The sequence below is a fragment of the Ictidomys tridecemlineatus genome, unplaced genomic scaffold, assembly GCF_052094955.1.
Source record: "Ictidomys tridecemlineatus isolate mIctTri1 unplaced genomic scaffold, mIctTri1.hap1 Scaffold_223, whole genome shotgun sequence".
Taxonomy (NCBI): domain Eukaryota; kingdom Metazoa; phylum Chordata; class Mammalia; order Rodentia; family Sciuridae; genus Ictidomys; species Ictidomys tridecemlineatus.
In genome coordinates, this window is record NW_027521924.1 from 140,001 (window position 1) to 149,390 (window position 9,390).

Below are 9,390 nucleotides of genomic sequence, written 5' to 3' on the forward strand. Positions count from 1 at the left end.
AATAGGAATTATAAGGAAATATATATATATATCTGAGAGAGAGAGAGAGAGACAGAGAAACACACATGAGCACAAGAAGACACCAAGATAAACAAGAGAATATAGCTTGTCCTTTTTTTGTTATTAGGGATTGAATTCAGGGGTGCATAACCACTGAACTACATTCCAAGTCTTTTTTATTTAATTAATCTGAGACAGGGTCTCCCCAGTTGCTGAGGCTGGCCTTGAAGTTGGGATCCTCCTGCCTTAGCCTCCTGAGTTGCTGGGATTACAGGCTACCACATCTGGCAGATCTTTAAAGAGATAGAAACCAAGATAGTCCAGAGTTCCTCTAGTTAGTGGTAATGCACATTAAAAAGTCAGTCAGTATTTATTAGAAGGCTACCATGTATGTGACAGTTTTATGGGCACTGATACAGAGAATACAGAGAATAACACAAGATACTTTCTTTAGGAAGCTTACCAACCTAATAAAGACAATACTAAGTGAGAAGTGACAGAGAGTTTTCAAATGTCAGAAAGAGTCATAAGCCAATAAATCAATAAAAATGCTGCAAGGTGATGAAGAGATACAACCTGGCCCATGGGCTGAGAAAGCTGTCCTGCAGGGAGGATTATAATACTACTTGTGCTGAAAATTATGATAGAGCTGATGCTTTGTCCTTACTATGTATCAAATGCTTTAAGATGATCTCATTTGATTCTCACATCAATCTTACAAAGATATCAGTGTGATATAATGAAAATAATGCATCCTGAGTCCAGAGACTTGGGATCATTACTTAGACTTTCAGGGGTCAGTCGTTCCAGTTATCACTTGTCCACATGAAAAAAATCATCTGGAAGCTGCTGTGACAGTTGATGAACCCCCCCCCCCCAAATCCTGCTCACCTCCCTCATGAGCATAAGCCATTCCAGTGGAGAAATGTGCCTGGTACACATGAGGTATTCACAAGTCATTCGTGCACTGAAACTTACTCAAAGACTTGGGTTAATTGGGAGACTTGGAGTTAGGAATTAACAAGCACCAGCCACACCTATTGGTTGATAGTAATACTAACAGTAGGTAAAAGAGTATTCAGATAACAAAAAAGATTAAATATCTACTCTACAAAGAACACTTATGACATATAAAGTCATTAACTATGGGTTGCTGATTTGTTTCCATTTCTCAAAAGGAAGAACTGAGACATCAAGGCACTGTAAATGCTTTGCATAGGGTTTATGCACATTTACACAGCAAATCAACCTGGCATTTGAAAATTTTAATCTTGACTTTAAACAACAGAATGTCCATTATTACAAATGACTGATGCTACAATTAAAAAAAAAAAGACAGACTGAATTGGTAAGAACTGCCACCTATGCATCCTTGCCTGGGACTCTGGTACCTGTGAGGGTTCTGGCCAGGATGAAGGGACAGTATGAACCACAGGGTGGAACAAAGTTAACCAACTTCTTGGGGACTGAGCTGGCAACCCTGTCCCCAGAAACATCTTCCCTGGCCACACCATTTAAAGGGATGACTACATAGAAGTGCAGATTTTGGATTTTAGCATTAGGGAATTCCTGTTTTTAAGGTTCTTGTAAGACATAAGCTTCTTTCTATGAAAATCTGAAACCTGCCTCAACACAATTTGGAATTTGTTTAATTGGCAGCTTTTCTGCTTAACTTGGCAATGAGTCTATTTGTATAGAAATACAGAATCCATTTTTGGTTTTCAAGTAGGAAAAAATGTTCTAACTAGATTGCTTTTAAATACTAAGCCAGTTATCATGTTTAATATCATATTTTGTGGTTTTCAACCCTATCTGTACATTAGAATCACTTGTGGAACTGATTCAAAAGCCTGAATTCAGATTTCAGCTGGTGGAGATGGGACTCAGATATTAGACAAAAACCAAAAAGGTAAAGCTAAACCTAACCAAACCAATGAATCATTCATAAGTGGATCTTATTATGCAGCCAGCATTGAAAACCACTGACCTGGTTGGATCATATGATACTACTAAAAAATAAAAAAAAATAAAAAATAATTGGGCATTTGTGTGATATAACTAACAAAAGGATAAAGAAAGAAAAAAACATGTTTGGCAAAAATCATGTGTTGAGATGGGTATCTACAGTAAGTTTATCTGTATTTACCTCTACCTAAATGTGGGTAAATATACAGCTATACATACTAGAATTTCTAAATTTTGCAACTTTGCTTAATAGGTGTAGAAACCAAAAGATAAGGATAAAAACCCATATAAATCAGAATTGCTGGGTCATGTAAAAATATATGGAAAGTTATGCCCAAATGACTTACTTGGTCCCCATAAGCATGATGGCCTATGATGATGGGTTTTATCCATCCATTCACAAGTCGTGGGATATTTTTGCAGATAATTGCTTCTCTGAAGACAGTGCCACCCAGAATATTTCGGATAGTGCCATTTGGTGATTTCTACATTTGCTTCAACTTGAACTCCTCAACCCTCTTCTCGTCAGGGGTGATAGTATCACATTTGATGCCAACATTATACTTCTTTATAGCTTCTGCAGCATCCTTGGTGACCTGGTCATTGGTGGCAACACTATTCTCTATGCCTAAGTCATAGCTAGAAAGGGAAAAAAGTATCAATACTTCAGGAAAATAAATAAGTTCTAATCCATGACCCCACTGTTGACACGCAGAGGTTGCTATGCAGAAGATAAAGGCCTCAAAGACACCTAAATCTGTCAAGTTTTAGCACTGATGTATTCTAAACATAGAAGATGACTGACAATTCAAGAAGGAAGTAAAGAGTCAAGAGAACTAGGCTAGTGGGCAGTTGTCTATCTGGAAATTGAATGGAAAACAATGAACTCTGCCAAATTGCCCCCTATTTTTTACCATCTTGAGGCAATAACAACACATGAACAACCCTTTGGCATGGCTTCCCTCTATATAATTAGCATACAAGTTAAACCTAAGCACTACCTAATTTTCCCTTAGTAAATATTGTGCTTGAAAAATAAAGGTGTGGAAGGCTTAAAGGATGTTTTGTATTCTGACATTAAAGTGGTGAAGGGTATAGAGATTACTGTTGTGCAAAAAATACTAATGACTGCTTCATTTATGCCAGTTAGTCATAAGGTGAACCTTCCCCTAATTCTTGGGCAAGTCTCTATGTTCTGGAAACAAGCCTGCAGTTTATTGGATAAGTAGTAGAACCCATCATCAGTTTCATATGCACCAGAAAGTTTTAGCTCAACGTACACCAACACCCATACTGCAGGTCATTCAGAGCTGAATGAATGTTGGCTGTTCATGGAACACAAAAACATGATTTTATGGAAAGTAGTAAAAATAAAATAATAGAATAACTTATTTTGTTCTCTAAGAATTTAAAGTTTTTCAGCTCTCAAAAAAATTGCTAAACCAAATAGGCTCTAGATTTCTGTTCTTAGTTTTCACATCTTCTTTCCTTAGATATCCCAACTGCTGATGCAAACACAGAAATAGCAATCTTGATTGATTCACAAATAAAAAAAATGTCTAATGCTTCAACTTTAGATAATTCACATAAATCTAACAAAGCCATATACTTTCTTATCTTCCTGCATAGAAAATGCTGAATATAGACAACGTCTAATCCCAACTCCACAAGAAGGATGGCCACAGTTTTCATGTTCCTAGGTATGATTCTCATCAGAAGAATCTACCAGAAAATTAGTGGATTTTCTGCTTCCCTTAACATTTCTAAATGAAAATAAGAAATAAATAGCCAGGACCACTACTGAGTCTTCATAAAAACAACAACAACAAAAACAAAATAAAAAATCAAAAAACAAAATCAAAAACAATCAATCACTACACTTCTTTCAAAAAGAAGCAGAAATAACAGCAATTTTGGAACAACTTAAAACTTATTTGAACTTGCAAGAATTCTTTAGTTTGTAGCCACTGACTTTTTTTTTCTGCCTAGGCATAAAGACACCCCTTTAAAAGGCCTTATGAGTCTATACTAAAGAGGCTAGCATTATTATTCTGGACCCTGTAACCCCTGCAAGTTCACATAATGTCATGAAAAGTTCTGAAAAAGGAGAGAGTTTGTGAAATGCTTCTTCAACCCACTTGGAAACTGTTTTTATGCTCTGTTTCCTGTATGTTTGGTGGACTCCTACAAGCACAGTCTTTACACCACATGGTGGCTGCAATACAGACATTATCAGCAGCTTAATTTTAGAACAATTAAAAAGGGCATCTAATGACAGCATGAGAACTGAATGTCTAAACCAAAGCAAGTTAACAGGTCCTCAGGACACATTCTGAATACTTCTGGATGGAGACAGACACTTAATAGTTGCCAACAATTTGACTGAAACGTGTTGTACTATACCAGGCTTTAGCCACTTCACCTTTTTAAACATTCTTCCTCTACTTAGTTTGAATGTTCAAAAACAAGAGCTGCTTATAAAAGACACAAGGAAAAAATGAGAGAATTACGAACATACTTTCACATCTGCCCCCAAACACTGTAAAGATGGGGCAAAGAGACAAAGATGACCTAAGGGAACTGGGGCTTGAGGTGGGTGTCTCAGAGAACCATGAGGGTTCTTTCAGTGCAGCAGCTGTATGAAAGGGTGAAAGGTCAAGAATGAAAAGGAAACATCCACTGACTGATTAAGAGAATGATAGAAAATTGAGATTGAAAGGATAAAATTTACTTTACTATTTTTTACACCCTCTCGTTTTTTTCTCTTCCACAAGTAATACATTGTGCTACTCGTGGGCACTGATTTATTACAAATAAAACCATCACTGGAATCAAGGTAAGAAAGCCCTCAAAATTTGTTCCCCTTATGATTCTTGAGTTCTAGATAATGATAAATCCAGTTTTTCTACTAGAATGTTAAATTAGAAGGTTCATTAGGTATATTTAAGCCTGTTCACAAAACATGGCTACATCTATTTTTTAAAAGCCAATTGCACCCTGAAATAACTTAGATTAAACTTTCTGAATCTGCTAGCTTCATGGACGAATAATTCATTTACCTATGCAGATCCAATTCCACATAAGGAAAAATGAGTTTTTCTTTAATCAGTTCCCAAATGATTCGTGTCATTTCATCTCCTTGCATTTCTACCACAGAACCGCCATGGATTTTTTGGGACATTTTTACTTCAATAAATCTAAAAAGAAGAACAGATTGGATATATGCCTTGTCATTATTTCATTATAAAGTGGAAATGAAATATAAACAATCTCGTGACTACTAAAAGAACAGTTCATAATAGTTCTTACATGCAAAGCAAATAACAATTATATTTACCATCAGAATCGAGAATTTTCTCTGTATAAAGCATTGTGTTGTGTTCTTTATATGTGGTTTGTGTCAGCCCTATTAGCCCTATAAGATGGAAATTGTTTAACCATTTTACCTTTAGAGAAAACTAGCTTTGCCCAAGGCCACCTTGCTAAAGGGTAGGGGTGTCTGACCTTGTACATGTCCTTAATAATGCAATCACTATTCTCAACTATTGGTTTGTCTTATGAAATGAGATTATTTTCACAATATCATCCTATTTGAACATATTTATCCAATTCAATTCCTCATTTTATTGGGCCCATAAGATGAGCAGAACGGCAAGTGCTAGTATTTGTCCTAAAAAGCTGTTTTGGTGAAAATAACTACCATTGAGGAGATTCAACTGGTTCTTATGACCCATATTCCAGATAACTTCAGAAGTGCAAGACAAAGAATTCCTGGTGGAACTGTGCAAAATAAAGAATTCCTGGTAGAACTCTGCTTTCCTAGAGACAACACAGGCTTCAGAGATGTGAAGCTAAATACAAAAGTGACTTCTCAATTAGAGAAATCTGAATAGGAAAGGTCCACTTCCCAGGACCCAAGCATGTACCTGTCTTGTTCTTTAGTATCCTAACTCCTCCATGGTTCCTCTGGCCCTTCACAGGCGAGGATAAGCTACCAGTGGGTGGGATGGGGGAAACAGCATTGTTTTAGGGAGGCATGGCCCTTTAAAAAATGGCATGTGGGGGTACAAAATACCAATTAATCTAATCCCATAAAGAACAAAGCTGGATCCTTTGGAAGAAATGAAACTGTGAGCCTTCAAAGAAGACCATGGTTTATGCTTATTCTCGAAGAGACACAGGCCTTGAGCCTGCTAAAAGAATCTGTTCCTTCTCATGACACTTTAATAGAAACTTTGCCCAGCAACACAACTGCAAACTACTTTTAACCCCTTAAGTTAGAGTGAGGACTGAAAAGTCAGGAGAAATCAATTGAAAAAAATAAATACAAAAATAAATAAGAAGATTAGATGAGAAGCTGAAAAACAGTCTCTCTTGAACAGTTGAGCTAAAGCATTCTGGCCTTTAAATAAAAAATTATAAGTAAGCTGTAAACCTTAGTTTCTTGTGATAAATGAGGATATAATCCCAACCCCAGGCGCACTTTCACTTCTCAAATTTGTAGTTCTAGATTCCTGCTTATTAGTATTCAGGAGGCTCCCTATATCTTACCAGGGAACTTAGAACTCAACTAGAATAAAAGAAATGAGCAAACTTGTGGATGAGTTAATTACTTCTATCAGTAATTTCAAGAACATTTTATAGTATAGCTTTAAGTGTATGAATCTGTCATGCTTAATCCTACTTTCATACCTGTCTTTGCTTTAAAACATAACAAATAAAAGCAGCGGCAAGCTTATCTTGGTTTTGATAGTACATTTTCATGGCCATGTTCTTACACAGTATTATGCAATAGTTATGACTGGGCTATTTTTCCTTGATGGCAAATACAGTTAATAGATCAGACTCTGTATTTAAAATGGCAAAACTAAGGAACAGTTTTTTTTTTAGTTTCCTTCTCAGTGAATGCAAACATACTCTCTGCAATAATTTTTCTATGTGTTATAATGCATTACTGAACATTTTAAGTTTTCCCTGCATTAATTATGTATTAAATTTTCTTCTTTCAACAACAACAACAAAGAATTATTGTTACTACAATGTAAGGCATTAGTGTGTTTCTTCTGGATTTGATTTTAATGCCCTGGGCTTTAGATCTCACTGGATTCATTGAATTCTTATACCTCTCTGATTTTCTGTCTCCATCCAACCCCAACTTCTGAAAGAAGGGCTGTTTCAAGCCCAATAAATGAACAGCCACCAGTTCATTTATTGAATCTGAAGGTAGTTAAATTCCAATCTCCTGACATACTAGTGTAATTCCAGAAAACAAACTTGGAATAATAATACAGGGTAGTTCAAGTAAAAAGAGCCACTTGCTCTATTTTATTTTTGTTAACCTCAAATTTTTAGCCAATTTTTAAAGGCTATGTTTAAGAACTACAATAATTGCTGGCCAAATATAGTCTCTTGCAGATCAGAGAAGACGCTAGGCTAAAAGAAATAAAGCGGTTTTAATTTATCATTGGAAATATTCTTGACTCATTCCATTGCAGTATCTTAGCTTGCCCTCAAAACTAATTAAAGGCAGGATGGCCACATCAAAGAAAGTACAGAAGAAGAGAAATTATGAATTCTCACCTTTACAGTGAACGGACTTCTAGTCACACCAACTCCTCTCAATCTTGTGGACTCAACTGCAGTTTATCTCCTAAAACACAACAAAACCGGGAATAGAAAGTCTTAAAACAAACACACACACACACACACAAACAACACAAACACACATACACACACACACACACACACACACACACACACACACACACACGTCAGGAGGATTTAGCTGTTTTTAATACCAGTCAGGCTGCCTGATTTATCTGGTTTAAAGTACAGTGCTGAATATCCAGAGGAGCAAAGGGCAGCTTTGTGTCCACGTCCACCTTCCAAATAAAGGTCGAGGGAGTACAAATCTTTCTACCTGCACACATCTGAGGGTGTGTCCCTGGTCCGTAGTCTGTTAGTTGGCCTAGGGGTTTGTATGTCCTCGGGTGACGCTGTGAGCTTGCAGATGTCCCTGTGGACGTTGTGCAAGAGGGCTCCAACGGAATCTGGACGGGTTCCTCTTTCCAGATTTCCACTCTTGATGTTCCCTATTGGGTGCCGGGACCTTTAACACCCAGACACTTGGAGCTGGCAGAGTAACGCCCTCCTAGAACTTGAAATCCCATCTCAAGGGAGGAATGCTTTCCCGACCCCCACCGCGCCCAGGGTGACCTAGGGAACAGTCTTCAGATCCAAACCAGAGCTCCGCCCCCTCGCGCCCCCAGGCGGACGCAGCCTATGTGCCACTGCCAGTCCCTCGCAGCCTGAGTTCGCTGTCCACGCCCAAGTCCTCAGCTTACACCCTTCTTTGCACCCAGTTCCCCACTGTCACATGTTTTCTTCCTATTATATCCAAGACGGTCTTCTAAGCATCTTTGAAACCTCCTACAGAAAGATTTTCCTTTCCGTATGCAGATCTGGTCTTCCACTTGTCACTGCATCCAACTTCCTCAGCGCCCAATTTCTTCCTCCCATGCCCAAGAGCAGGTTTCCCTACCTCCAGCACCCTCTTCTTCCTTTTTTTCCCTTTCCCATGCTGAATACCTGGATTTGTCCCTGCTTGAACTTAGGCCTTGCCGCTAAGTTCCTGCCTCCATAGCCAAGACCCGAGCTTTCTTTCTTTTCCACATTCCAGCCTTTTATGAATTAAAGCCTCCCACAACAGCCAGGGACCTGGGCCGCCCCTCAAAGCCTGAGGTTACCTGCAGGGGAAGGTACGTTGGCGAGCAGCCCGAGGCGCCACAGTTATTCACACGCTCAAACTCACACTCACACACAGGCAATCCTCACTGGGCCCAGCTGTTTCAGCCTGTGACACCAACTCTACAGATCCAGGGACCAGTGGGCGGGTCAGGGCTTTTCCTCTTCCCGGCTTTTGTCACCTCCCAAGCCCCACCTCCTCAGCCCACCTCCCGGCCCCTCCCCTGTCTTCAATCGCTGCCTGCCGACTCCTCGGGTTGGGCGGGGCCAGGGCCTAGGGGCGGGCCCAGAGAAGCTGGGGCTCAGTACTTGGGGCGACCTCCGTGTCCTCCGGGTGGGGGAAGGGGCTTCCTTGCAGCTGGGATTCCTCTCCAAGCCCAGCTGCCTAGGAACGTGAATGCCACCTGCAGGCCGGGGAGCTGGCCGCGCTGAGGCTGCGGCAGCCCGGCCATGTACCAATCTAGAGCACTGTGAAGCGTGTTTTCAGGTCCGCAGTAAAGGCACCCAGACCAGCACCTCGGCGGGTTCCCTACCCGCTGCTGCCGGTTGGTCTGTAGATTGTAATGTGCCTTTGGAAGGAGAGTGTTCCAGCCAACATGGGGTTGCTTTGGGGCTGCCAGAATGCAAAGTATGCAACAGATATAAAAGCAACCCTGCCTGCCTCAGTAAATAATTTCCATC

At 39.6% G+C, this 9,390-nt stretch overlaps 1 pseudogene; it reads right to left on the bottom strand.

Moving 5' to 3' along the window:
• LOC144373076 (isocitrate dehydrogenase [NADP] cytoplasmic-like) overlaps nucleotides 1-8,867 on the bottom strand; it is a 17,953-nt pseudogene extending 9,086 nt beyond the window's left edge.
• Between the last annotated feature and the right edge of the window lie 523 nt (nucleotides 8,868-9,390).